This window comes from Macrobrachium nipponense, chromosome 21 (genome assembly GCF_015104395.2).
Source record: "Macrobrachium nipponense isolate FS-2020 chromosome 21, ASM1510439v2, whole genome shotgun sequence".
In the NCBI taxonomy this organism is placed as follows: Eukaryota; Metazoa; Arthropoda; class Malacostraca; order Decapoda; family Palaemonidae; genus Macrobrachium; species Macrobrachium nipponense.
Window position 1 is genome coordinate 40186368 of NC_087212.1, and position 25481 is coordinate 40211848.

The 25481-nt window shown below is 36.7% G+C and overlaps 1 long non-coding RNA gene across 1 annotated transcript in view; it reads left to right on the top strand.

The window, feature by feature from the left end:
- The first annotated feature begins 1218 nt into the window (after positions 1-1218).
- LOC135197952 (uncharacterized) overlaps positions 1219-25481 on the top strand; it is a 367912-nt gene continuing 343649 nt past the window's right edge. The window contains exon 1 of the long non-coding RNA XR_010310700.1: positions 1219-1686. This is a non-coding gene — a long non-coding RNA (uncharacterized LOC135197952). The remainder of the gene's footprint in view (positions 1687-25481) is intronic.

Below are 25481 nucleotides of genomic sequence, written 5' to 3' on the forward strand. Positions count from 1 at the left end.
AATAAAACAAGAATAACGGGAATAGTCAAATAAAGCAGATATATTATATATATATATATCATATATATATATATATATAGATATATATATATATATATATATATAAAATGATTGTCGAAATATTCATTAATATTACTTATCCGAGAGAGTATAGACCTAGGCTAATCAAGTGGGAAAATCAGAAGTCCAGTTTAGGCCCACTAAATGTGTCATGCAAATTATTTTATTGATCAAAAGGACAAAAATAAAATTAGTTTAATTAAACATCGTTTTCAAAGAATGTTAACGCCTTGATGTATTATTTATCGGCTGTAGGAGACGAAATGACAACACCCCAGTGCAGTACGATACGTTGAGTAGACTCGAGCGGCAGCAAAGCCAACTTCAAAATCTTCGGTATGCTGTCACGAAGCTAGAGTTGAGAATAAAATTAGAAATCGTGGACCCATCGGTATTATATTTTCCTTACTTTGCAAAATAATTATCTTTAATACGTTGAATAAGTCTACTCAATTCTAATGTAATTTATTTCAAGTCTAGCACCTTTGAAAGGAAATGTTATTTATTGTTACGTAAATAATCTGGCACCTGCATACGGCAATATTTCCTTAACGAACAATGAATTAAGAAACTACGCCAATTCTTCGTTGGCCGCCTGTACACTGTAAAGGGTAAAAAATAAAGCAGGTTATCATATCAGTTACTCATTTACAAGGTAATATGAAAATATTTGTCTGTATAACCATAGTAATCAACGGATATTCATCTCTCTCTCTCTCTCTCTCTCTCTCTCTCTCTCTCTCTCATCATAATATTGCAGCACACTTAAAACAATAACGCAAATAATCCTCGAAACCGGTTTGTACTCTTGAATTTGTTAAATTTTCGCTGTGGATTTCGCGATGTATTCATTGATATTTAAAATTAATTCTAATGTACTCGAGGTATAGCTCTGTATGTTATCGAATACTATTAAATAGGCTATTATGAACACCCTTTGTTTCTATATGATACGAATTAATTTAGGACAGTGAACATGATTTAATGACGTAACATTTCCGGCGAATATTATGTCAATATAATCAATAGTATCACGTCTTTAAAATGCGGTAAAAAAAAAATCGCTGTGAAAAGCGCCAGTGGCCGAGAGACTGAGTTGCCCTCTCACGCTCAACCTCGCACTCTCCCTCTCAGTCAGATCAGTGCATTGGAGTTTCAGAGAGACTTCAGTCTGTCTCTTGGCGGGGACGTGTTAGGACTCCTGCTTCCGCACCCCTCGCAGTCCACAGACTCATTCTTGTTTACTTTTTTAATGACTAAGTTTTGATTACCAGGTAACGTAGGAGTACGTGCATAATAATAACTAAGTGAAGTATTGCTCTATATTATAAAAATTACTTAATGCGTGCGCCTGAGGTAAAATAAAGTCGTGAATATATTGATAATACTTTAGTTAATGTCGGTTTGTTTACATGCGTGATTTTTTATAAACTACACGCGAAGGTCTGTGTTTACATTAGCTACCGATTCGTCGTCAGGTTAAATATCAAGGTTTCTGAGACACCAAAGGACAAGACTCTTGGACATCGCTGTGTTCTGTGTTCAAGTGGACCGCTCATCTCCTCCACAGGTGGTTTATAAGGCCAGGTCGTGAATCCGCTAGTTTTGTACTTCGTGTTTTATTGGGTGAGTGTTCACGCTTATTTTTTATTTACTTTTAACCTTTTCACTTTTAAATTAGTTTTTAAAGTTTGTTTATTCGACAGGTACGATTCTAGTTAGTTTATGGGAAGATATATTTGTAAGCCAGCGGTAAGAGGGGTTACTGAAGAAGGTAGGGGAAGGGAGGACATCAAGTAAGAAAGGGAAGATTGATATAGATCCAAGGTTCGTTTGGCAGAAAGAGAATATAAATTAATTGGTTGTTATTTATATTTATATATATATGATATATATTATAGTATTTATATAAGTACTATATAATTACATACATACATAACATATATATATATATATATAATATATATATATATATATATATATATATATATATATATATATATCGCAGTTATAATAATAATGGTCAAAACCTTTTAAACAAATAATATAATATGCTTACTGTCCATACAATAAGCCCACTTGGGCTTATATATATATATATATATATATATATATATATATATATATATATATATATATATATATATATATATATATATATATATATATAAGCCCAAGTGGGTTTATTGTATGGACAGTAAGCATATTATATATTATTTGCATAAAAAGTTTTGACCATTATTATCACAACTACGAAGATGAGGATGTACCTATTCTGAAGTGTTGTCATTAATATCAATATATATATATATATATATATATAATATATATGTATATATATATGTATATATATTATAATTACAAACCCCATGTGGGTTTATTGCATGAAAGTAAAACATTTTACAAAATATAGGCCTAATAGGTTTTGACAACTATTATCTACCACGGGTTGATAGGAAAAAGAGAAACTTTATATCAGTTACTATGTCAAGATGTGGTTGATGATAGTAACCAAAATCTATTAGGTTTATAGCCTCTAAAATGTTTATTTTCCATGCAATTAACCCACTGGTGGTTTGAGTATGAATATATATACATATATACGTATATATATATATATATATATATATAGTAGATATATATATATATATATATGTATGTATGTATGTATAATTTAGGGCTATGTGTGTTTGTGACTGGGGGCCACACTTCATGTTTATGTAGAGGTAGACCAATTTCATAAATCACCTTTTGATTTAAATCATGCAGTTCGACCATTATCATCGCGTTCAAAGCTACCCATGACTTTAATTTGCTAGATCTTATACAAATCACTCATTGGCGTACCGTCTCATATTGGTGCTATGTTGGCTTTTTATCTACGCTAGTACTACACACAGTAGACGGCCACACGAAGATATCGATTATTATTATATATAATAAATTGTCGACCACACAATATATAACTGATAACTGGTTTATATAGGTAATAGTCTGATCATCGAGGGGCTAGTACTAAACACGGAATCCTTAGGAACAATTTCGCCGTGTTTAGCACTATCCATCTAGGATCAAATGTTTCTAAGTGAGTTGGTTTATCATTTCACGTATTCCCTAAAGATTTCGTGAAATCCCTGATTTCACATATTTCGTGAAATCCCTGATTTCACATATTTACTGTATAGCACCTGGGAGTAGGTGGCCCGTAGATAACAGGCCAAAGTAACACCCTCATCATCTCATTGAACTAAGTTTAGGTCTTCCTCTTCCCCGACTCATGGTGGCCTCAGGAACTCAGGTGACATCATCATTAGCCATTCTACTTTGGATAGTGCCAAGGATGCGTCCTTTATCATCTCTATCTCTCTTTCATTATTATCTCGTCTATATATGAGTAGGGAAAAAGACCCCATTTCGGCTCAACCTCAACACCCGACCCCTAATTCGGCTCAGGCTATAAACCCCTTAAGCTTGCATTTATCTTAACCTCATGTACGTTGGCCATTAACGACTCCACGGGAAAACCACCAAATATTCCACTCTAGTTCAGAAAAGAACCCCAAAATGGCTCCTGAAGAACTCTTCGGATAGGAGAACCATGGTTTCGCTCGACCCCTTGAAATTACCAAACCCCGTTTTGGCTCATATACTCTACGGATGAAAAAAAACCACCATTTCACATAAATATGAATATGAGTGAAAAAAGTCCCTTAACCTAACCTAAACCTAACCCGCGAAAAAACCTAACCTAAAAAAAAAAAAAAAACACAACCAAAAAAAAAACCAACCCATCCCTTGAAAATAAAACCACCGCCCAACCCCGTTTTGGCTCAAAATATACTTTTTGGATGAAAAAACCACCATTTCATGACCCCTGAAAATACCCAACCCCATTTTGGAACAAGATATACTCTATGGATGAAAAAAACCACCATTTCACATAAATATGAATATGATTATAAAAATTCTAAGTCCCTTAACCTAACCTAACCTAACCTAGTGAAAAACTTCTAAGTCCCTTAACCTAACCTAACCCAACCCAACCCAACATATTGGCTCAACATACACTCTACGGATGCAAAACCCCCCATTTCACACAAATATGAATATGAGGGTAAAAAATTCCAAGTCCCTTAACCTAACCTAACCTAACCTAACCCATGTGAAATACCCAACCTCATTTTGGCTCAAGATATACTCTTCGGACGAAAAACTGCCATTTCACATAAATATGAATATGAGGGAAAAAATTCTAAGTCCCCTAACCTAACCTAACCTAACCTAACCCACATGAGTATATGAAAAATATGAATATGAGGAACAAATTTTAAGTTCCTTAACCTAACCTCTGTTATGATCAGTTGTGCTTAAGGAAAGGGTCGTGTTAGACAGAAAGTTCTTGGCTTTCTCGCCTTTCCATTTTCCTCTGTGGCATCACCTTTATATATATATATATATATATATATATATATATATATATATATATCTATATATTGACGAACTATCGCTAAAACATGCGATATCTCATGTAGTCGTAAGCTGGAGGAAGGAATGAAAGGAGTTGACCGAGCGCTTTCGTGTATTTTTCACACCTCTTCAGGGTCAAGTGATACAAAAATTCATTATTCGTTTACAAAGACACCTCTGTGGCAGCAATACATAAACATAAAACTATCGTACTACTATTTAAAAACTAATTGTCTAAAAATGTTATTTACAAGTAGTTCATCCAGTTTGTACATCCCGGGGCTGCTGTGTGATCAAATCTACTAGATTTTTCTTTATTATACATGATTCAACAATATTTCGTTTTATGATGTCTTTACAGAACAGGATCTATTTTGCTTCTTTCCAATTCATAGTGTGGTTGCATTCATTCATATGTTGAAAACAAACTGCTTGCATTATTCCCTGTTCTAACATTATATTTATGCTGTTTTAATCTTGTTTCGAGATCCTTTCCACTTTGTCCCACGTACATTTTTTTGCACTGATTGCAGGGATCTCATATATGCAGCCACTCTTCTGTAGAGGGGAATTCCTGATTAACAAATTCTTAAGTACATAGTTCTTAAAAAGACATTAACATTAAATGGTCTCAACAGCCCAGGGATGGCCATAAACTGGTTAGAGTATGGTAAAACAAGGAGGTTTTTCATATTAAAATCACTCTTACGACTAACTTCATAAAATGTTTTTCTTGCTTTACAAAAAGCCCTTTCAATAAAATCACAAGGGTATCTAAGGTTTGTTGCAATGTCTCGGACCTTCTGAAGCTCAGCTTCGAGGAAGTCAGAGCAACTGACCCGCAGTGCCCTTTAAAACATAGACGAAAATACCATCATCTTCGTTCTCGGATGATGGTTAGAATAAAAATGTATAGGAATCTACATTTGTAGACTCCTGTACACAGAAAATTTCAATTTAAAATTTTCTATCATTCCTCACAATTAAAAACATCTAAAAACGCCAACTTGTTACCTACTTCAGTTTCCAAGGTAAATTTTATAGAAGGTACTAGGGTGTTTAATGCTGTTAGGAAGCTCTCTTCATTTTTGTCAACAGGCCAAGCACAAAATATATCATCAACGTACCTGACCCATAGGATACCTTTAGGAAGTATCCTTGGTAAGTACTTACTCTCAAAAAGCTCCATGTAAAGGTTACTAAGTAATGGAGATAATGGATTGCCCATTGCCATGCCAAACTTTTGTTCATAATATCTTTCTCCAAACATAAATTTACAACCTCTAACACACAAATTCTATCAGCTTAATCATAGAAGGCCTGTCCAAAACAAAGAGAAAGTATATTTTTCCATTTCTTCCTTCATAAATTCAAGTAGTTCATCCACAGGTACCTTTGTAAACAATGAGCTGACGTCAAAACTGATTAACTTAAAATCATAATTAAATTGAAACCTTAACCTGTCTATAAAATCCACATTATTTTTCACGGACACAGCATAAATATAATGTTAGAACAGGGAATAATGCAAGCAGTTTGTTTCAACATATGAATGAATGCAACCACACTATGAATTGGAAAGAAGCAAAAGAGATCATGTTCTGTAAAGACATCATAAAACGAAATATTGTTGAATCATGTATAATAAAGAAATCGCGTAGATTTGATCAACAGCAGCCCCGGGATGTACAAACTGGATGAACTACTTGTAAATAACATTTTTTAGACAATTAGTTTTTAAATAGTAGTACGATAGTTTTTATGTTTATGTATTGCTGCCACAGAGGTGTCTTGTAACGAATATGAAATTTTTGTATCACTTGACCCTGAAGAGGTGTGAAAAATACACGAAAGCGCTCGGTCAACTCCTTTCATTCCTTCCTCCAGCTTTACGACTATATTATATATATATATATATATATATATATATATATATATATATATATACATATACATATGTATGTATGTGTATATATAAAACCAGGATGTCCTCTAACTTCTCTCATGCTAAGCACTTATACTTTATGGCTGAGATTGTCACTACAAAGTCTTAGAGCCAGATGCAATATATGAAGTAATTCTGATGTCCGTAGCTGAATTATTTCGGTCATCATGAAAATTATATCTTACTCAAAACCTGCGCTGTATTATTTTAAGGGAGTAATATGATTTTGGCATTGGTCTCTAATTTATATCTACCGCCTTTCTCTTGAGAGTGCTGCCTCAAATCCAAAGAAAAAGCAAGTTTTAATGATATAATACTTTTTCGCAATACTTAAAATTGTCAGATAATAATTGGATTTACTCAATACTTTGCTCTAATGGGCAAATAATTTTCCTTATTAATCTAAGCTCATTCTTCTATTATTCTTCATTTATACACTTTTTCCCCACATGCTTAGCATCAATCTAAATCTTAACAGCTCAAGTATTTTTGTGGTCCTCAGCCATTTTCACTATCTTGAAGAGTCTTAAGTTATGATAGCCGAAGACCACATTCACACTTAAGCGCACCAGTAAACATTCGTATTCTCTCACAAATGGGCCGCGATTTGGCGAACATCGACCGTGAGTTAAGCTGAAAAACACATCCAGTTTCTAAATAATGTAATTTTCGCTCTGCTCGCTGAACAGTGAGGCAATCCTGACCCAATAACCTCCAAAAACCAACTCAAAATACACGAGGGTCTCTCTCTCTCTCTCTCTCTCTCTCTCTCTCTCTCTCTCTCTCAAATAGGTTAATTCTTCATATTGAAATGCCTATGATTCAAGTAGGTAGAAATTCTCTGTGAATGCTATCATTGAACACGAATTACCTCTTTGCGTATTTATCTGCATATTTGCTTATCTACTTATTTCATTGCTTACAAATTTTACTTGTTTGGTTCCTGATTTCATCCCTTACCTGCTCGATTGCTTACAATCTTATGGCCCCTGGCCTATCTATGTCTGTGTTTGCATATTACTTATTTGCTCGCTAATGTATTTATTTATTCATTTGCATATTGGTATTTATTGGTTTATTTATTGTCACATATGTAGCTCATCTAATTTAATTGTTGTTTATGAAATAATCACAAAACTGATTATCTTGAACATGAACGCGATCATTATGTTAAGAACGATACCAAAAGTAACATCTGACTGTTGGTTTTATGCAAAATTCATTTTCAAATAAATTTCCTTAACATCACAAACACCTTTACTCTCTAGCTTGATTTTTTACCTTTTCTCTGTGTGTGTGTGTGTGTGTTTTTTTTTATATTGCGTTTGGCTTCCTTATCAATATTTCAGTTGCCTGTCAATTTCTAGGTTTATGTCACCTCAAAAACCTGGATATATATCACAAACATATTGACGAATACCAGAGCTGAAATTAAGATTTCTTACATTCTTTTGAGAAATGGTAAAACCAAAAGTACTATTGTTTGTGCATCTCATAGACATTCGGTTCTATAATGAACATATAATGATTGCTGAAGATTGACTTGCAGCGATAAAGACAGATAATCATGATTTTTTTTTAAATATGGTATTTATTCAAAATTTCTAATTGTTCAACCATCATGAACAGCGGTCTTTGGGAGCAAATGAATGTTTTCAGAAAAGGTGAAGTTCGTTAGGAGGCAATGGCAATTTTACAGGCAAGTTAATACTATTATTACTATTATCATTACTCCTTGGAATTAGAAATATTTATCAAGATTCAGACATAAGACATTTTACTAAGAACACAGTTCATGAGAATCTACATTATTGCAACTGACAACATTAATTTGATATACGTTCAAGTAGTTAAGCTCGACCCTTCTGCTCATGCAGTGAATTCTGTATCTGGTTCAATCTAAGACAGCTGTTCCTGTTCTAAAGAGCTAAATCAATTGTACTGACTTTTTTAAGCATTATAACTATTTTTTACCCATTTAATAGCATTTTTAAGTTGTAAAACTGAGTGTTTGTGATAATATAGTATATTCAAAAAGGCCTTGGAATTAACACGAAAGATCTAGAACTCCGTTGTTTGAATTTCCTCTGGGTAATATATGTATATATATATATATATATATATATATATATATGGATATAGATATATACACACACATATATATATATAGATCGTATATTATAGATATATATATATATATATATATATATATAAAGGTTTTTTTGCCACGAAGAAAAAAATGAAAAAGCGAGTTAGCCGAGTACTTTCGGTCCTATTTCGGACCCTTAACTCAGTAAAGGGTCCGAATGGGACCGAAAGTACTCGGCTAACTCGCTTTTTCATTTTTTTCTTTCGTGGCAAAAAAAACCTTTATTTATACATAGCATCACGTTTTATATACTTCGTGATCAAATTATTCATATATATATATATATATATATATATATATATATATATATATATATATATTTCGTGTTTAGCTTTTTATCTATTTCCATTAGTGCATGCATTCTTATTTTATATTCGTCCTTATAGCTTTAGTATTTCAAATAAATATAATTTCTATTAATTTACCTTCGTTTATTTAGTTTGTCTTCTTAACACAAGAGTATTCTTTTTATTTTTCCTGTTTACATTCGTTCTCCTTCATATTCTCAATACCTCTTCTTTGCTACCTTTTTTGTTATTTCACTTATCTCTGCAATTCTGTCCAGATTTGATTCTGCGATAACCCCCACCTCCCTTTCTCGCGACAAACTTCTTGGAGCTCTCATCTTCTGATCTTTTGTATCTTGTGTCTCTTCCTCTTGTCCTTTGAAGTTCTTATAAAGTCCCTATCAGATATGTAGGTTTTACTGATAACACTAATATTAGGAAATGGTCGCTATAGCTTTAGAGTGCTTCAGAATCAGAGCGTATTGCCAAAAATTGGATCCTCTGAAAAATGCTTTCCATTTTCCCTTTCTCTTTACTTTCCTCCATTAGTCTACCGCGGTACCTTGACCTACGAGTTTAATTCGTTCCGTGGCTGAGCTCGTAGCTCAATTTGCTCTCACATCAAATTAATTGTTCCCATTGAAAATACTTATAATGCCCTTAATCCGTTCCAACCCTCAAAATGCCACACCATATTTTTATGTTTCGTGTTATTATATAAGGAAAATACATTTCTGAATAACAAATATTGTTATAAAAACATAATAGAAAGAGTATTCTAAGATATAATAAGGTTTCATACAATGTACAGTTTGTGTTCAAGTTACGATAATTCGTCTTACGATAATCCGATTTTACGAGAGACCAAATTCCAATAACCTAACTTCATCCCATCTTCTAGTTAAATAAGTTCAAAAAGCAGCAAAAGAGAATGATGAAAGTATTGTTTTAACGTTATACTCGTTGCGTAAATGTGTACAGCCATGAACAACCGAACGAGAAACAGCTATTTTTTGCTAATTACAACCGAATCTGATAACAACAACATCCGTTTGGCTTGTATTTCAACCATCGTGCGATAGTAAACAATTACTGTAGTTATAAATGACGTTTTATGTAGATTAGGACTGAGATATTTTTATGTAGTTTTATTCGCTATTGGTATATCAGAGATCAACAAAGAAATATACGTTAAATTTTAACCATGTTGTAGCTGAAGCTGATAAAACTGTTCAAGCTGCCAATGACTTTTATCGTGCATCGGCAATTTATGCCATTAAACACAACCGTAGGTAAAATTGAGAGAAAATCTTTTTAATCAAAACTAGTGGGCTCTAAAGAACTCATTTTACTGTTGTTTTCACGTCGATAAAAGAAAAATATCGTGAAAATAGCGATCGGAATCACGTAATTTTTTACTCTACATGCCGCTAACATAATCTGTTAACGAAAAAAATAATTTAGTTCACAATCACAGCGAGTAATTCGACTTGAAAACACGTCGCATAACGAAAAATTCCCTAGTCGCATATAAGTCAGGTATCTAGAAAATTCGCTCAATTGAGTTAAATATGGCGAAAAAAACTTGTACAGAGTTTGAGATTTAATGTTTAGCCAGTTGAAAAAGCTTCGTCAAGGGGTAAATATTAACATTGTCCAAAATACATCGAAATAAACAGGCATCGGTCTAGGGCAGATATATACATCTAGAATGGTCTGGCTCACGAAATCTGATTTATTGTGTAGAGGTGTGCAAGAACGATTATAATAACAAATAGATAAATAGCACTAGTTATATCAATAATCAGGGCCACGCAAAAATATTTGGCTTCCCCAGTAGGCCAACAAAAATTGTCGTTAGGCAGCAACTGGTGGCTCAGATATCGTTTATTTGTTTATTTATTTATTTATTTATTACCATCTGTTTTAGTATTATTGCCATCTTAGAATTTTACTCTGAAGTCAGATCTTATTTTCGAAGAAGAAATGTCCACCAGACTAGGTAAGACAGACGAGTTTCTGACTTATTTTCGAAGAATAAGACTTCCTTGACACAGAGTACACGTAAGAGATTGCTTGTGATTTTATAATTAGAATAATACTTGACACAGGGTACACTAAATAGATTGTTTACAGTTGTAATTAGAATAATACTTACCTGGCACGGGGTATGCCAAATAGATTGTTTGTAGTTGTAATTAGAATGATCCTTACCTGGGAAAGGTACGCCTAATAGATTGTAGTTTTAATTAGAATAATACTTACATGGCACAGAGGGGGGGGGAGGGAAGGTTAAACGTCAAATAGATTGTTTGTAGTTGGTAATTATAACAATAATTACTTACCTGTGGCACAAGGGGGTATGGCCCAAAATAGGGAGCGAATTTTGCTAGTTGTAATTAGGAATGATTTGTTAGCTTTAACCTGCCACAAACAGGTACGCCAAATAAAAAGGAATTTGTTTTTTGTTAAGTTGTTAATTTAGGGAAATTTAAAAAAACAAAAAAAAAAACCAAACTTGGCCTGGCACAGGATATGCCAAATAGATTGTTTGTGGTTGTAATTAGCATAATACCTACCTGGCATAGGGTACACCAAATAGATTGTTTGTAGTTGTAATTAGAATAATACTTACCTGGCACAGGCTATTCTAAATAGATTGCCTTTAGTTGTAATTAGAATACTTACCTGGTACAGGGTATTCCAAATAAATTGCTTCTAGTTATAATTAGAAGCATACTTACCTGGCACAGGGTGCGCCAAATAGATTGTTTGTGTTTGTAATTAGAATAATACTTACCTGGCACTAGGTACACCAAATACATTGCTTTTAATTGCTATTAGAAGCATACTTACCTGGCACAGAGTACACCAAACAGATTGCTTCTAGGTGTAATTAGAAGCATACTTACCTGGCACAGAGTACACCAAACAGATTGCATCTAGTTGTAATTAGAAGCATACTTACCTGGCACAGAGTACACCAAACAGATTGCTTCTAGGTGTAATTTGAAGCATACTTACCTGGCACAGAGTACACCAAACAGATTGCATCTAGTTGTAATTAGACAAAGCATACTTACCTGGCCAAAGGGTACATAAAACCAAATACTTGCTTCTTTAGTTGTAATAGGAAGCAGACTTACCTGGGCACAGGGTACACTCAAACAGATTGCTTCTAGTTGTAATTAGAAGCAATACTTACCTGGCACCAGGGATACACCAAACAGATTTGCCTTCCTAGGTGTAATTAGAAGCATACTTACCTGGCACAGAGTACACCAAACAGATTACTTCTAGTTGTAATTAGAAGCATACTTACCTGGCACAGGGTACAACCAAACCCAAAAGATTACCGTTCTAGTTGTAATTAGAAAGCCACTTCCTGGCAAACTTTAACCCCAAACCAGTTGGCATTTAAAAAGTTGGGTAATTTAGAAGCATACTTAACCTGGCACAGAGTTACACCAAGAGATTACTTCTTTTAGTTAGTCGAATTAGAAGCCATACTTACCTGGCACAGGGTACACCAATCAGATTGCATCCTAGTTGTAAACAGAAGCATTAACTTACCTGGCACGAGGTACCCAAACAGTTGCTTCTAGTGTAATTAGAAGCATACTTAACCTGGTCCACAGAGGGTACACCAAACCAGATTGCAAATCTAGTTGTAATTAGAAGCATACGACCTGGCACAGAGTACACCCAACATATTGCATCTTAGTTTAAATTAGAAGCATTCTTACCTGGCACAGATACACAAACAGATTGCATCTAGTTTGAATAGAAAGCATACTTACCTGGCACAGAAGTAACACCCCAAACAGATTGCTCTTTTATTGTAATTAGAAAGCATACTTACCGGCACAGTACACAGATAAATAGCATTGCTGTATCTAGTTGTAATTAGAAGCATACTTACCATGGCACAGTACACCAAGGCAATAAAACTTTATTGATCTTCATTGGTAGGTTGTAATTAGAAGCATACTTACTAATTACCTTGCTGGTTAGAGATAATTACACCAAAGGGTAAACGGATTGCTTCTAGGTTGTAATAAAGAAGCATACTTACCTGGCAAGTACCCAAAACATTGCTTCTATGTAATTAGAAGCATAACTTACCTGGCACAGAGCACAGGGACCAAGACAATATTATTACTTCTAGTTGTAATTAGAAGCATTACTTTAACCTGGGCAACAGTACCCTTACCTTGTACAGGGTACCACCAAATACATTGCTTCTAGTTATAATTAGAAGCCATACTTACCTGGCACAAGTATGGCACAGGGTACATTATTGCTTCTAGGTTATAATTAGAAGCATACTTACCTGGCACAGGGTGTTACACAAAATACATTGCTTAAATAGTTATAATAGAAAAGCATACTTAACCTTATGCACAGGAGTACACCAAACACATTGCTTCTAGTGTAATTAGAAGCATACTTACCTGGCACAGGGTACACAAATACATTGATTCTAGTTATAATTAGAAGCATACTTACATGCATTTTAAATTAGGACAGCCACAGGGTACACCAAATACATTGCTTCTAGTTATAATTAGAAGCATACTTACCTGGCACCAGAGTACACCAAATACATTGCTCTAGGTGTTGTAATAGAAGCATAACTTACCTGGCACAGGGATACGAACTTACCTGGCACAGAGTACACCAAATACATTACTTCTAGTTGTAATTAGAAGCATACTTAACCTGGGCCACAGAGTACACCAAATACAATTACTTCGTGAGTTATACATTAGAAGCAACATACTTACCTGGCACAGGGTACACCAAATACATTACTTCTAGTTATAATTAGAAGCATACTTACCTGGCACAGGGTACACCAAATACATTACTTCTAGTTATAATTAGAAGCATACTTACCTGGCACAGGGTACACCAAATACATTACTTCTAGTTAGAAGCATAACTTACCTGAAGCATACTACTTAGAAGCAAGGGTACCTGGCACAGGGTACACCACATTACTTCTAGTTGTAATTAGAAGCATACTTACCTGTGGTACAAGGCTACCCAAATACATTGCTTCTAGTTTAAATAGAAGCATACTTACCTGGCACAGGGTACACAAATACATTGCTTCTAGTTGTAATTAGAAGCATACTTACCTGGTACAGGGTACACCAAATACATTGCTTGTAGTTGTAATTGGAATGATACTTATCTGGATCAGGGTGCTTCTTCCAGTATTTGGTTCCTAGTCCATCAACCTTTCTACTATATCCTTTATCGTCTGATGTACTTAAGTACTGAAGACTCCTTCCGCAATCCAGGATTCCATCCGCTCACATCTGGTCCTCCATTGCTTCTGTTTGAAAAGCTTTTAGTGCTTCTGGATCTTCATCCTCCACTGTTATTGCTAATGATTGGTTTGTTTGTTGGCCTGCAGGTGATGGTTAGGCCGATGTTCGCGTTCTTCATGATGTCTTGTTGATGATATTATCTTCTGGGACCTCAATTTCTCTGCGCATTTCTCCCCAATTGCGTCTGAAGCTTCCGTGCTTGTGTGGCTTTCCCTCAGCTATTCCCTTTATATCTATTAGCTCTTCCTTTTCTCTTGTTGTCTGCTTCTCCAACTATTCCTCCTTCGTTGCAGCTGTCTGTGTTTTCCTAAGTCTCAACTTGAGATCATGCCTCGTCTCCCACAATCCAAGATTCCATCCGTTCACATCTGGTCCCCAGGTCTCCAGCTTGCTTCTCTCTGGAAAGCTTTTAGGGTTGTCGCATCCTCCGCTGTTATTCTTTTCTCTGAGCTTCCTTTTACCTTAGATTTCAAATCAGACGCATGCGAGCTCCGGAGTCTTCAAAGATGGCTTCTAAGGATCTCGAAGCTTGCATCTAGAGTCTTTGGATCCAGTGAACCTTATAGCGTTGGGATTACAGTTCATTTTTCAATCCAACTTTGTATCTTGAGTCTTCACGTCAGCATGTGAATTTCATTTCATTATTCCTTTCTTGGTCGAACTTGACTGGGTTGTAGCCTACAACCAGGTCTGGCCTACAAGTCACTTGCAGGCCAGACCTGGAGCCTCAAGGATTCTAAAACGACTTCGGGGTAAACCACCCCTCAGACTTGAGCTGAATTCTAATTATATTTCTCCAAGTCAGTTCTGCTGCTTACTGAATGCTTCCCACCCTTCAAGGAAGGGATTCCAGTAGATCTGAAGCAGCATGTTAGTGGGGGATGACCAATGCTATGGCGGAGTTTGGAGTCTGGGACGCCAGACTTCGGAGAACGAATGGGACTTGAGGAAATGGGCAGGAGCGTTCTGCCACATTTGACTTGGCATCTTTTAATTCTGGATAGAGGCCATTTCTTGAGAAGACTTAAACGTATGCTGCCTGCAGATCATGGTTAGGCCGATGTTCACGTTCTTCATGGTGTCTTCTTGATGAGATTATCTTCGGGGCCTCAATTTCTCTGCGCATTTCTCTTGAAATGCGTCCGCAGCTTCCGTAGCTCTGTGGCTTTATCTCAGCTATTCTTTATATCTATTAGCTCTTCCTTTCTTTCTTGTCAACTTCTTCAACTATTCCTCCTTCGTGACAGCTGTCTATTTTTTCCTAAGTCTCATTTTGAGATCCTCTTCGTCTTTCGTCTCGTTGTTTTCTGGATCTCTTCGTCTTGATGTCCAGCCATGCCAGCTCCCTCTTTCCGTGGATATTAGCGCCCAAATAGCTGGAAATGCCCTTCCCCACCAGTGCCTGCCTATAATGTATAGCTTTTTCATCGGTAGAGTATATCATTGAATCCCCCGAGGTCTCGTTCATCGACTGCAGGAAGGCGTAGTAAAATAGGCGTGATCCGTGAAGATAATGCAAGTATGTGTGTTTTATGCCTTTCCTTTCGAAATTCTTCCGTTCGAAGTTTTGGATTTTCTACATGCCGTGGAAGTTTCCACCTGTTTCTTATATGTTCGAGAGAGAGAAAAAAAAACGAAAATTTATCATTTGTTTCCAGTATATCAACTTTCTTGACATAACTTCAAGTCAGGCGTTCTCTTTGTAATATTATGATGACATGTGGAACAACAGAATATTTTCTTCTGGGGTTAAACTTGTGTTTATATTTATTTCTTTTTATTTACTTTTATCTCATTAGATACATACTCACTGAGTGAGTGTGATATTATAGGTCTTGCAGTGAACGATTTGGTACGCTTGATGTAACTCCAAATCTTGTCTTACTTCTCTCTCTCTCTCTCTCTCTCTCTCTCTCTCTCTCTCTCTCTCTCGCAAAATACAACTAGTTGCGAATTGAGAGTGACTATCGCATTGCCAATTGGCGGCCGCACCGTTGCGAAGGAAAATTTACCCTGCAATTTAGACAAAACAGTTGTTGTCGGTGCTGTGATTTTGCAGACGTTCTCGCTCAAGTTTGCAATGCAGATGTACTGAGCTTTTTAATCTTTTCTTGTAAAGAAAATCAGGTGGCCGAGTTTGACATCTGTTCGGTAAACAATGCTTGCTTGGAGAGAGAGAGAGAGAGAGAGAGAACATTATATCGTCAGCAATGATATGCTAGGAAGTTTGACATTTGTTCAGTAAACAATGCTTGCTTGGCGCGAGAGAGAGAGGGCATTAAAAGAGTTAATAATTTTCATATTAAATTGTTAACTTCTGTTTTGTTTTGTAACGCATTGGTTGCAAAAGATGTATGAAGCAGCTGGAAGAGTGTCAAAGGCTGCTGTATACATTATTCAGCGAAGGTTTTGTTGCTGTTTTGCCACTAGCTTTCAGAGGAAGTTGCTTGTTGCTATGAAATAAGGTTGAAATTTCATGGCATTTTCTTTCCTCCATTATATCGCCAGCTATATGTTAGGAAGTTTGACATCTGTTCAGTTAACGATGCTTGTTTGTCAGCGTTATTATTACCAGACGCTTGTAGATTATATTTGTCTGCGAGAGAGAGAATGGCATCAATATATCTCCAGCAATGATAAGCTAGGAGAAAATATGCATCAACTTGAATGACTCTTTTCGAAGCAGCTTCGTTGTCATGAAAATGAGACGAATTTCGTATTGTTTTTGAACGCACCTCGGGAGAAAAGGTTGAATCTGACACTTGTTAATGTGTACCGGTTTATGTATTAAAAATATGTGAATGGTATAATTGGTTTTAATACCCCCTTTCTTTATTGTTCAACCTTCCATAGAGTTTCATTATGTTAGGTTATGGAATTTAGAAATCTTTTTGCATTTATACTATCACGGGATACGACATGTTGCGCACCTGACAGTGAGTCATTAAGTAAGTCAGGTTAAGGGAGTTATGATTTATTTTGCTCATAATTATATCTTTTCATATACTCACTCACGTGGGTTAGGTTAGGTTAAGGGACTTAGAATTTTCTCCCTCATATTCATATTCATGTGAAATGGCAGTTTTTCGTCTGAAGAGTATATCTTGAGCCAAAATGAGGTTGGCTATTTCACATGGGTTAGATTAGGTTAGGTTAGGTAAAGGGGCTTAGAATTTTGTTCCCTCATATTCATATTTGTGTGAAATGGTTTTTTTTTCATCCGTAGAGTATATCTTGAGCCAATAGGTTAGGTTATGTTGGGTTAGATTAGGTTAAGGGACTTAGAATTTTTTCACTCATATTCATATATATGTGAAATGGTGGTATTTTCATCCGTAGAGTATATCTTGAGCCAAAATGGGGTTGGGTATTTTCAAGGGGTTGAGCGAAACCATGGTTCTCCTATCCGAAGAGTTCTTCATGAGCCATTTTGGGGTTCTTTCTGAACTAGAGCGAATTATTTGGTGGTTTTCCCGTGAAGTCGTTAATGGTCAACGTACATGAGGTTAAGATAAAGGCAAGCTTATGGGGTTTATCGCCTCTGAGCCGAATTGGTGGTCGGGTGTTGAGGTTGAGCCGAAATGGGGTCTTTTTTCCCTACACACAAGGAACTTTTGACATTTCCCTCGGGGTATCATTTTCCACTCTCTCCTGCCCTTTCCGTAGGGGAATAGTGACGTCAGTGTTCCTTATATGGTGCACTGTAGGCATTACATAAGGTTCTTTGTAGCGTCCCTTCTGCCCTTAGCTGTGACCCCTTTCATTCAAAGCTTTTACTGTGCCTCCTTTCATATTCTCTTTCTTCCATCTTACTTTCTACCCTTTCCTAACAATTGATTTATTGTGTAACTGCGAGGTTTTTCTCCTGTTACACTGTTCAAACCTTTTACAGTCAATTTTTGTTTAATTGCTGAATGACCTCATAGGTCCCAGTGCCTGGCCTGTGGCCTCAATTCTGTATTCAGATTAATTCAATTATCGCCTGCCATGTGACTCCTGATATTCATCTTAAAACTTTTTTCTCAGATCGACAAATTTTTTAGAAAGTTGAGAAAGTTTATGTCCATATAGCAATACAGACCTTTCTAGAGTAATATAAAATCTTACACTTGTATGCAGTGACAGTCTATTTAATATTTACTAGACTAATATGTGATCTTACGCTTGTATGCAGTGTCAGTCCATTTAATATCCAAATCTTACTCAGCCTGGTCATTGTTTCATTTTTCTTGTTTAGTCTTCCGCAGATTTTCAACTCGATTGGAATATTGTCTTGGCATCATTGTTCCTAAACATTTGAAATATTCAGCCTCATATATTCTCTCTTCTTTTAGTGGTAGTTCATCCCACTGTCATATTCAGTCTTTATTACTACTGATTTCCCCAGATTTACCTTGAGCCCATCTCGCGTAGGGTGGATTCATTTAAACAAGATTTGTAAATATTGTGGTTCTGGCTGATTAAGTTTTATCAAGCGCCTGCCATTTTTCCCAATATATATGCACGCCTTCGCTCTCCAACCATTTAATCATGAAAGCAATAAGAAGGGCAAACAGCGTAGGTGACACGGAATTCCCCTGCAGTACCCCAGTATTCAGAATTCACTAGACAACAGAGTCCACATCAACGCCCCGTTTACTTTGTAATAGATAATTTCACTTGCCTTCACATATTTAACGGGATTACTATAGAAACTCAAGACTGTGGACTGTGGAAACTCAATGGTCTGTGGATGCTTTAAAATCGGCATTTTTCACATTTCAGATTTATTGCCATTCTCTTCGTATTCGGATATCGACGTACAAGCATTTATTCGGAGTATATTTGCGGTAGTTTTGCTCTCTCTCTCTCTCTCTCTCTCTCTCTCTCTCTCACAAATTTATTCGAATATCGACATACAAGCTGTTATTCGAGGCATATTACCGGTAGTTCTGGTTGCACTCTCTCTCTCTCTCTCTCTCTCTCTCTCTCTCTCTCTCTCTCTCTCTCTCCAGAATTATATATATATTATATATATATATTATATTATATATAGATGTATATAGTATCTATTAGATTATTATTAATATACGTATGATTCATACGAGAGAGAGAGAGAGAGAGAGCGGTAAAATAATTGTTGGATATAGTGCTTCCCTAATTACTGATGAAGGAAGTCTTAAATAACCCTGTGATAATAAATCTGAAGAATGGATGGCTTGTGTTGCTGTCTTGCTGTTGAACGTGAGAACCAAGTTGAAATCATCTAATATTTACATCCAATCGTCCTCCTTAGCGGCCTTTCCATTTGGCAGATTTCATGTCATTTAATATTTCATCCTCCTTTCAAGTCTGTGGTTTGTCGACTCTACTCAGGTGGCTGGCTAGCTTATCATATATTCTGTTAACGAGATAGTCAGTCGCTGTGAATCTCTCTCTCTCTCTCTCTCTCTCTCTCTCTCTCTCCCCGTAGTGGAAAAGCCACCATGATTTTAAATTCCCCTTGCCTCTGAGAAGTGGGAGTCGTTTGATATTTTACGAATAATCTTCAGTCATCCTTGGCGCGCTTTGTGCTGGTAAACGAGATGAAAAAGGCAGGATGGTTGTATTAGTTCGGGGATTGAATTTAGGGTCACTGTAGAATATTATGGTTAGAATGAAGGGCTTCTGTGGTCCGTCCTTTTATTGGAATACTTTCTTGACTTATTATATGACCTTTTAAGTTTTTTATTTATCTAAAATTGGATTTTATATGTGTGAGCTCATGTCTGATTTACATTCAGTGTAGCCCACTGAAGTTTTCCCTGCTCCCTTCCACATAGTAGTTCTCTCGTATAAAGAAAAATAAGTTAACTAGTTAATAAACAGCTGAAAATGTAAGTAAATTATACAAATGCATGGAGAATTGTATTAAGGAACTCCGCTTGAATTTTGGAAGTTCCAATTGCACGACATAGTCAGGGAGACTGTTCCGCAGTCCATCGGTGTGAGGAATAAAGGTGGCTTTATTGCAATCTATGAGGCATTGCAGGATGTAAGAGAATTATGAAGCAGTTGCCAATTTCTATACCCAGTTCTTCACGTTCTTTTTGTTCTTCAATATAATAGTATTGATGAGAGAAGCTAGATGATGGTATTTAGTATAAGAGAATCCAACTCATTCCAGAATTTAAGCGCCTCAACGGCGTGGTTGGTATGGTATTAGCGTCCCACCTTGGTGGTCGCGGGTTCGATCCTCGGCCATTCCATTGAGGAGCGAGAAATGTGTATTTCTGGTGATAGAAGTTCACTCTCGACGTGGTTCGGAAGTCACGTAAAGCCGTTGGTCCCGTTGCTGAATAACCACTGGTTCCATGCAACGTAAAAACACCATACAAACAAACAATCATTCCAGAAATCAGCAGTTATTGTCCAGTTGTTATTGTTATGCTCTCCTGAGGTGTCCCTCGTCATGACGCCATTGTTCCCCTTAGGGTGCAAAGGTACTGACGTCAGTGCACTTCATGCGGGCCACTGTGGGCATTACTTGAGCCTCTTTGCAGCAACCTCCTTCATTCCTTTTACTATACCTCATTCCGTTTTTATTGTTTTTTTGTTTTATCTGCCTTTCCCTTCCTTCCTACACACCTTTCAAGTCTTCTTACGGTCAATTTCCTTTCAGCGCTGAATGACCTCGTAGGACCCAGTGCTTGGCCTTTGGTCTAAATTCTATATTCTATTCTATTCACTCCTTTTTCAAGTTAAGTGTCTTTAATATAGAGTATCAGAGCAGTTCACAGATTCACTTTTACTTTAATTTTTATATATATATATATATATATATATACTATATATATATATATATATATATATATAGATATAAATTATATCTATATATAATCTTTTTTTTTAATTCACCTGATGTATCTTCTCAAAAAAACGGCAATGAAGAAAATGAAAGCGTATAGTACTAGGCATGTCAGAGACGTTCCAAGTTCTGGAAAGGTTTGTTGTCTTGAATGGAAAGCTTTGGTGTCGAGACTTTCTGCATTCCATGCTCTGGAGAGCTATCAACTCTGGGTGGTGTTCGTGACTAAAAACCTCCTTTTCGTACTAGGATGATGACAGACTGCCGTGAAACCCAACTATCAGATTTTTTAAAAGTTCATTATTTTCTTAACATTTAGAATGATTTAAATTAAAGACAGAGCAATAAGTTCTTTGCAATCTGATGATAATTCTCGCTGCACTTTCCATAAGGACAGGTAACACCTATATAGAAATATGTATGCAAGTACCCGAAAGTGTTATTATTATTATTATTATTATTATTATTATTATTATTATTATTATTATTATTATTATTATTATTATTTTGTTCTATCACATTCCTCCAATTCGACTGGGTGGTATTTATAGTTTGGGGTTCCGGGTTGCATCCTGCCTCCTTAGGAGTCCATCACTTTTCTTACTATGTGCGCCGTTTCTAGGATCACACTCTTCTGCATGAGTCCTGGAGCTACTTCAGCCTCTAGTTTTTCTAGATTCTTTTTCAGGGATCTTGGGATCGTGCCTAGTGCTCCTATGATTATGGGTACGATTTCCACTGGCATATCCCATATCCTTCTTATTTCTAGTTTCAGATCTTGATACTTTTCTATTTTTTCCCTCTCTTTCTCTTCAACTCTGGTGTCCCATGGTATTGTGACATCAATGAGTGATACTTTCTTCTTGACTTTGTCAATCAACGTCACGTCTGGTCTGTTTGCACGTATCACCCTATCCGTTCTGATACCATAGTCCCAGAGGATCTTTGCGTGATCGTTTTCTATCACTCCCTCAGGTTGGTGCTCGTACCACTTATTACTGCAAGGTAGCTGATGTTTCTTGCACAGGCTCCAGTGGAGGGCTTTTGCCACTGAATCATGCCTCTTTTTGCACTGGTTCTGTGCAAGTGCCGGGCATTCGCTTGCTATGTGGTTTATGGTTTCACTTTTCGTATTGCACTTCCTACATATGGGAGAGATGTTATTTCCGTCTATCGTTCTTTGAACATATCTGGTTTTTAGGGCCTGATCTTGTGCCGCTGTTATCATTCCTTCAGTTTCCTTCTTTAGCTCTCCCCTCTGTAGCCATTGCCATGTGTCATCGCTGGCTAGTTCTTTAGTCTGTCTCATGTATTGTCTGTGTGCATTGGTTTGTTGTGCCAGTCCTCTGTTCTGTCTGTCATTCTCCTGTCTCTGTATATTTCTGGGTCTTCGTCTACTTTTATTAGTCCTTCTTCCCATGCACTCTTTAGCCACTCGTCTTCACTTGTTTTCAGATATTGCCCCAGTGCTCTGTTCTCGATGTTGACGCAGTCCTCTATACTTAGTAGTCCTCTCCCTCCTTCCTTTCGTGTTATGTATAGTCTGTCCGTATTTGCTCTTGGGTGTAGTGCTTTGTGTATTGTCATATGTTTCCTGGTTTTCTGATCTATGCTGCGGAGTTCTGCCTTCGTCCATTCCACTATTCCTGCGCTGTATCTGATTACTGGCACTGCCCATGCGTTTATGGCTTTTATCATATTTCCGGCGTTGAGTTTTGACTTGAGTATCACCTTGAGTCTCTGCATATATATTCTTTCCTGATCGTGTCCTTCATCTCTTGGTGTTTTATATCCCCTCCTTCCATTATTCCCAGGTATTTGTATCCTGTCTCATCTATGTGTTTGATGTTGCTCCCATCTGGTAGCTTTATCCCTTCAGTTCTCGTTACTTTGCCTTTTTGTATGTTGACTAAGGCGCATTTTTTATTCCAAACTCCATCCTGATGTCCCCAGATACAATCCTTACAGTCTGGATTAGGGTATCTATTTCCTTGATGCTCTTACCATACAGCTTGATGTCGTCCATGAACATCAGATGGTTGATTCTGTTGCCTCTTTTCTTGAGTTGGTACCCGGCATCCATCTTCTGTATTACTTTTGTCATGGGAATCATGGCTACTACGAAGAGTAGTTGCGACAGTGAGTCGCCCTGGAAGATCCCTCTCCTGATATTAACCTCTGCTAGTCTTATTCCAGAGCTTGTAAGTATTGTATTCCAGTTGCGCATTGTATTTTTGAGGAAGCTGATGGTGTTTTCCTCTGCCCCATATATTTTCAGGCATTCTATTAGCCATGTGTGTGGTATCATGTCGAAGGCTTTCTTATAGTCTATCCATGCCATGCTTAGGTTGGTTTTCCTTCTCCTACTGTTCTTCATTACCATTTTGTCTATCAGGAGCTGGTCTTTTGTGCCCCTACACTTCCTTCTGCAGCCTTTCTGTTGGTGGGGGATGGTGTTTATCTCCTCTAGGTAGTTGTATAGCCTTTCTCTGATGATACCTGTTAGTAACTTCCACATTATTGGTAGGCAGGTGATAGGCCTGTAGTTACTGGCTATATTTCCCTTACTCTTGTCTTTTTGTACTAAGGATGTTCTTCCTGTGGTCATCCATTTGGGTGCATGGTGATTTGAGATACAATGCTGGAGTTGTTCTGCTATTCGTGGGTGTAGGGCCTTGAAGTTTTTGAGCCAGTATCCACGGACTTCATCGGGACCTGGGGCTTACCAGTTTGGCATTTTCTTTAGTTGGTGTCTGACTGTGTCTGTCGTGATCTCTGTGAATCTTTGTTTTATTCTCCCTGTTTCTTCTTCCTTGACTTCCTGGAGCCATGTTGCATGTTTGTTGTGTGATACCGGATTGCTCCATATGTTTTCCCAGAGTCTCTTACTTGGTTCGGCTTCAGGAATTTCTGGGTGGTTGTCTTCCCCTCTTAGTTGGCTGTTTAGTCTTTTCTGATTGGTTCCGAATAGTTTGTTCTGTTGGTATCCCTTATTCCTGTTCATGTATTATTATTATTATTATTATTATTATTATTATTATTATTATTATTATTATTATTATTATTATTATTATTATTATTTCAAGTACAATGTTACAGCTTTTAACAGTTACAAGCTGTTGCATATCTAATTGTTTGACGTTTGCCCGAAATCATCCAGCGGATAGAATTCCTCCTTGTGTTGGCTTGCTGATTTCGAAAGGTATGCCAGAAAAGTCATGTCACTTGGATCTCCTGGTTAATTATATACGTGGACTCCTGACCTTTGTAGTAAATAGATTTATAATCGAGGCCACGCGAATTGCCGGACATTTTTGTTAGGCGTCCAGCCGTTCACTTTGGTGGGATTATAAACATTGATGAAATGTAATTAGTTCATGCAACCCAAAAATTAAAATTTTTAAAAATTTGTTTGAATCCAGCCGGATAAATGTGAATTTAGCTGCGCAGACGGTCACGATTCATTTAGTGTGGGTTGTGATTGTGATTTTAGATTATTATTATTATTATTATTATTATTATTATTATTATTATTATTATTATTATTATTAGATTATTTTATTCAATTCCATAAATGTGGGTCTTCCATTCGGCTCCCAACAATGCCCGGTAGCGCCATTTTTAGCTTTATACGGTCGGTTTTGGGAATAGCAGATGCAAATTACTTTTTTTCCCTTTTTTTACTTGTGATTTCCCTTGATAGAGTATTTTTTTGTTCTTTACCCTTTGCCATAGATTCGTGACGTTGTTCGCTCGAAGTATTGGTTTGCGTTGGTCCCATTGAGTAAAGTTTACCGAAAGAGATTTTTTGTACTCTACATAAAGAAGACCGCTGATCTATTTTCGGACTTCTTGAGTTCCCATTGCGGCTTTTGCCGAGATTGTGGTAGATGTTTAAAGGGAGTAGGGTCTTCCCTAGATTGTGATCCCCAACGGTTTTCGGGGATCGTTATCTAGGACTAATATTTCTTGGGTGTCATTGTCTTCAGGATATTGTCAGTCTTTTGTTTATGTTTTTACGGTAATCCCCAGCGGGCTTGTACTAAATACGTCGCGAAGGTGGATACATACGAGGTTAAAACCAGTGGAGGTCTCTATCTAGAAAAGATCCAGGGGCTGCTTGAAGATATTGGGATAGAGAACGGATTAAATGTAAGCTTAGAATTTTTAATCAGACAAGGGGTAGGTAGCATAGTCTTTTCATCACCAGGTATGGCTACATAAGCTTATTAAAGTTATTTGGCTGTCCGTAGGGAGGTATAGTGCCGTCAGCGCACCTTACATGGTGCACTGTAAGCATTGCTTAAGGGTCATTGCAGCGTCCATTCGTCTCCTAGCTGTAACCCCTTTCATTCCTTTTAATGTACATCCGTTCATATTCTTTCTTCCATCTAACTTTCCACCCTCA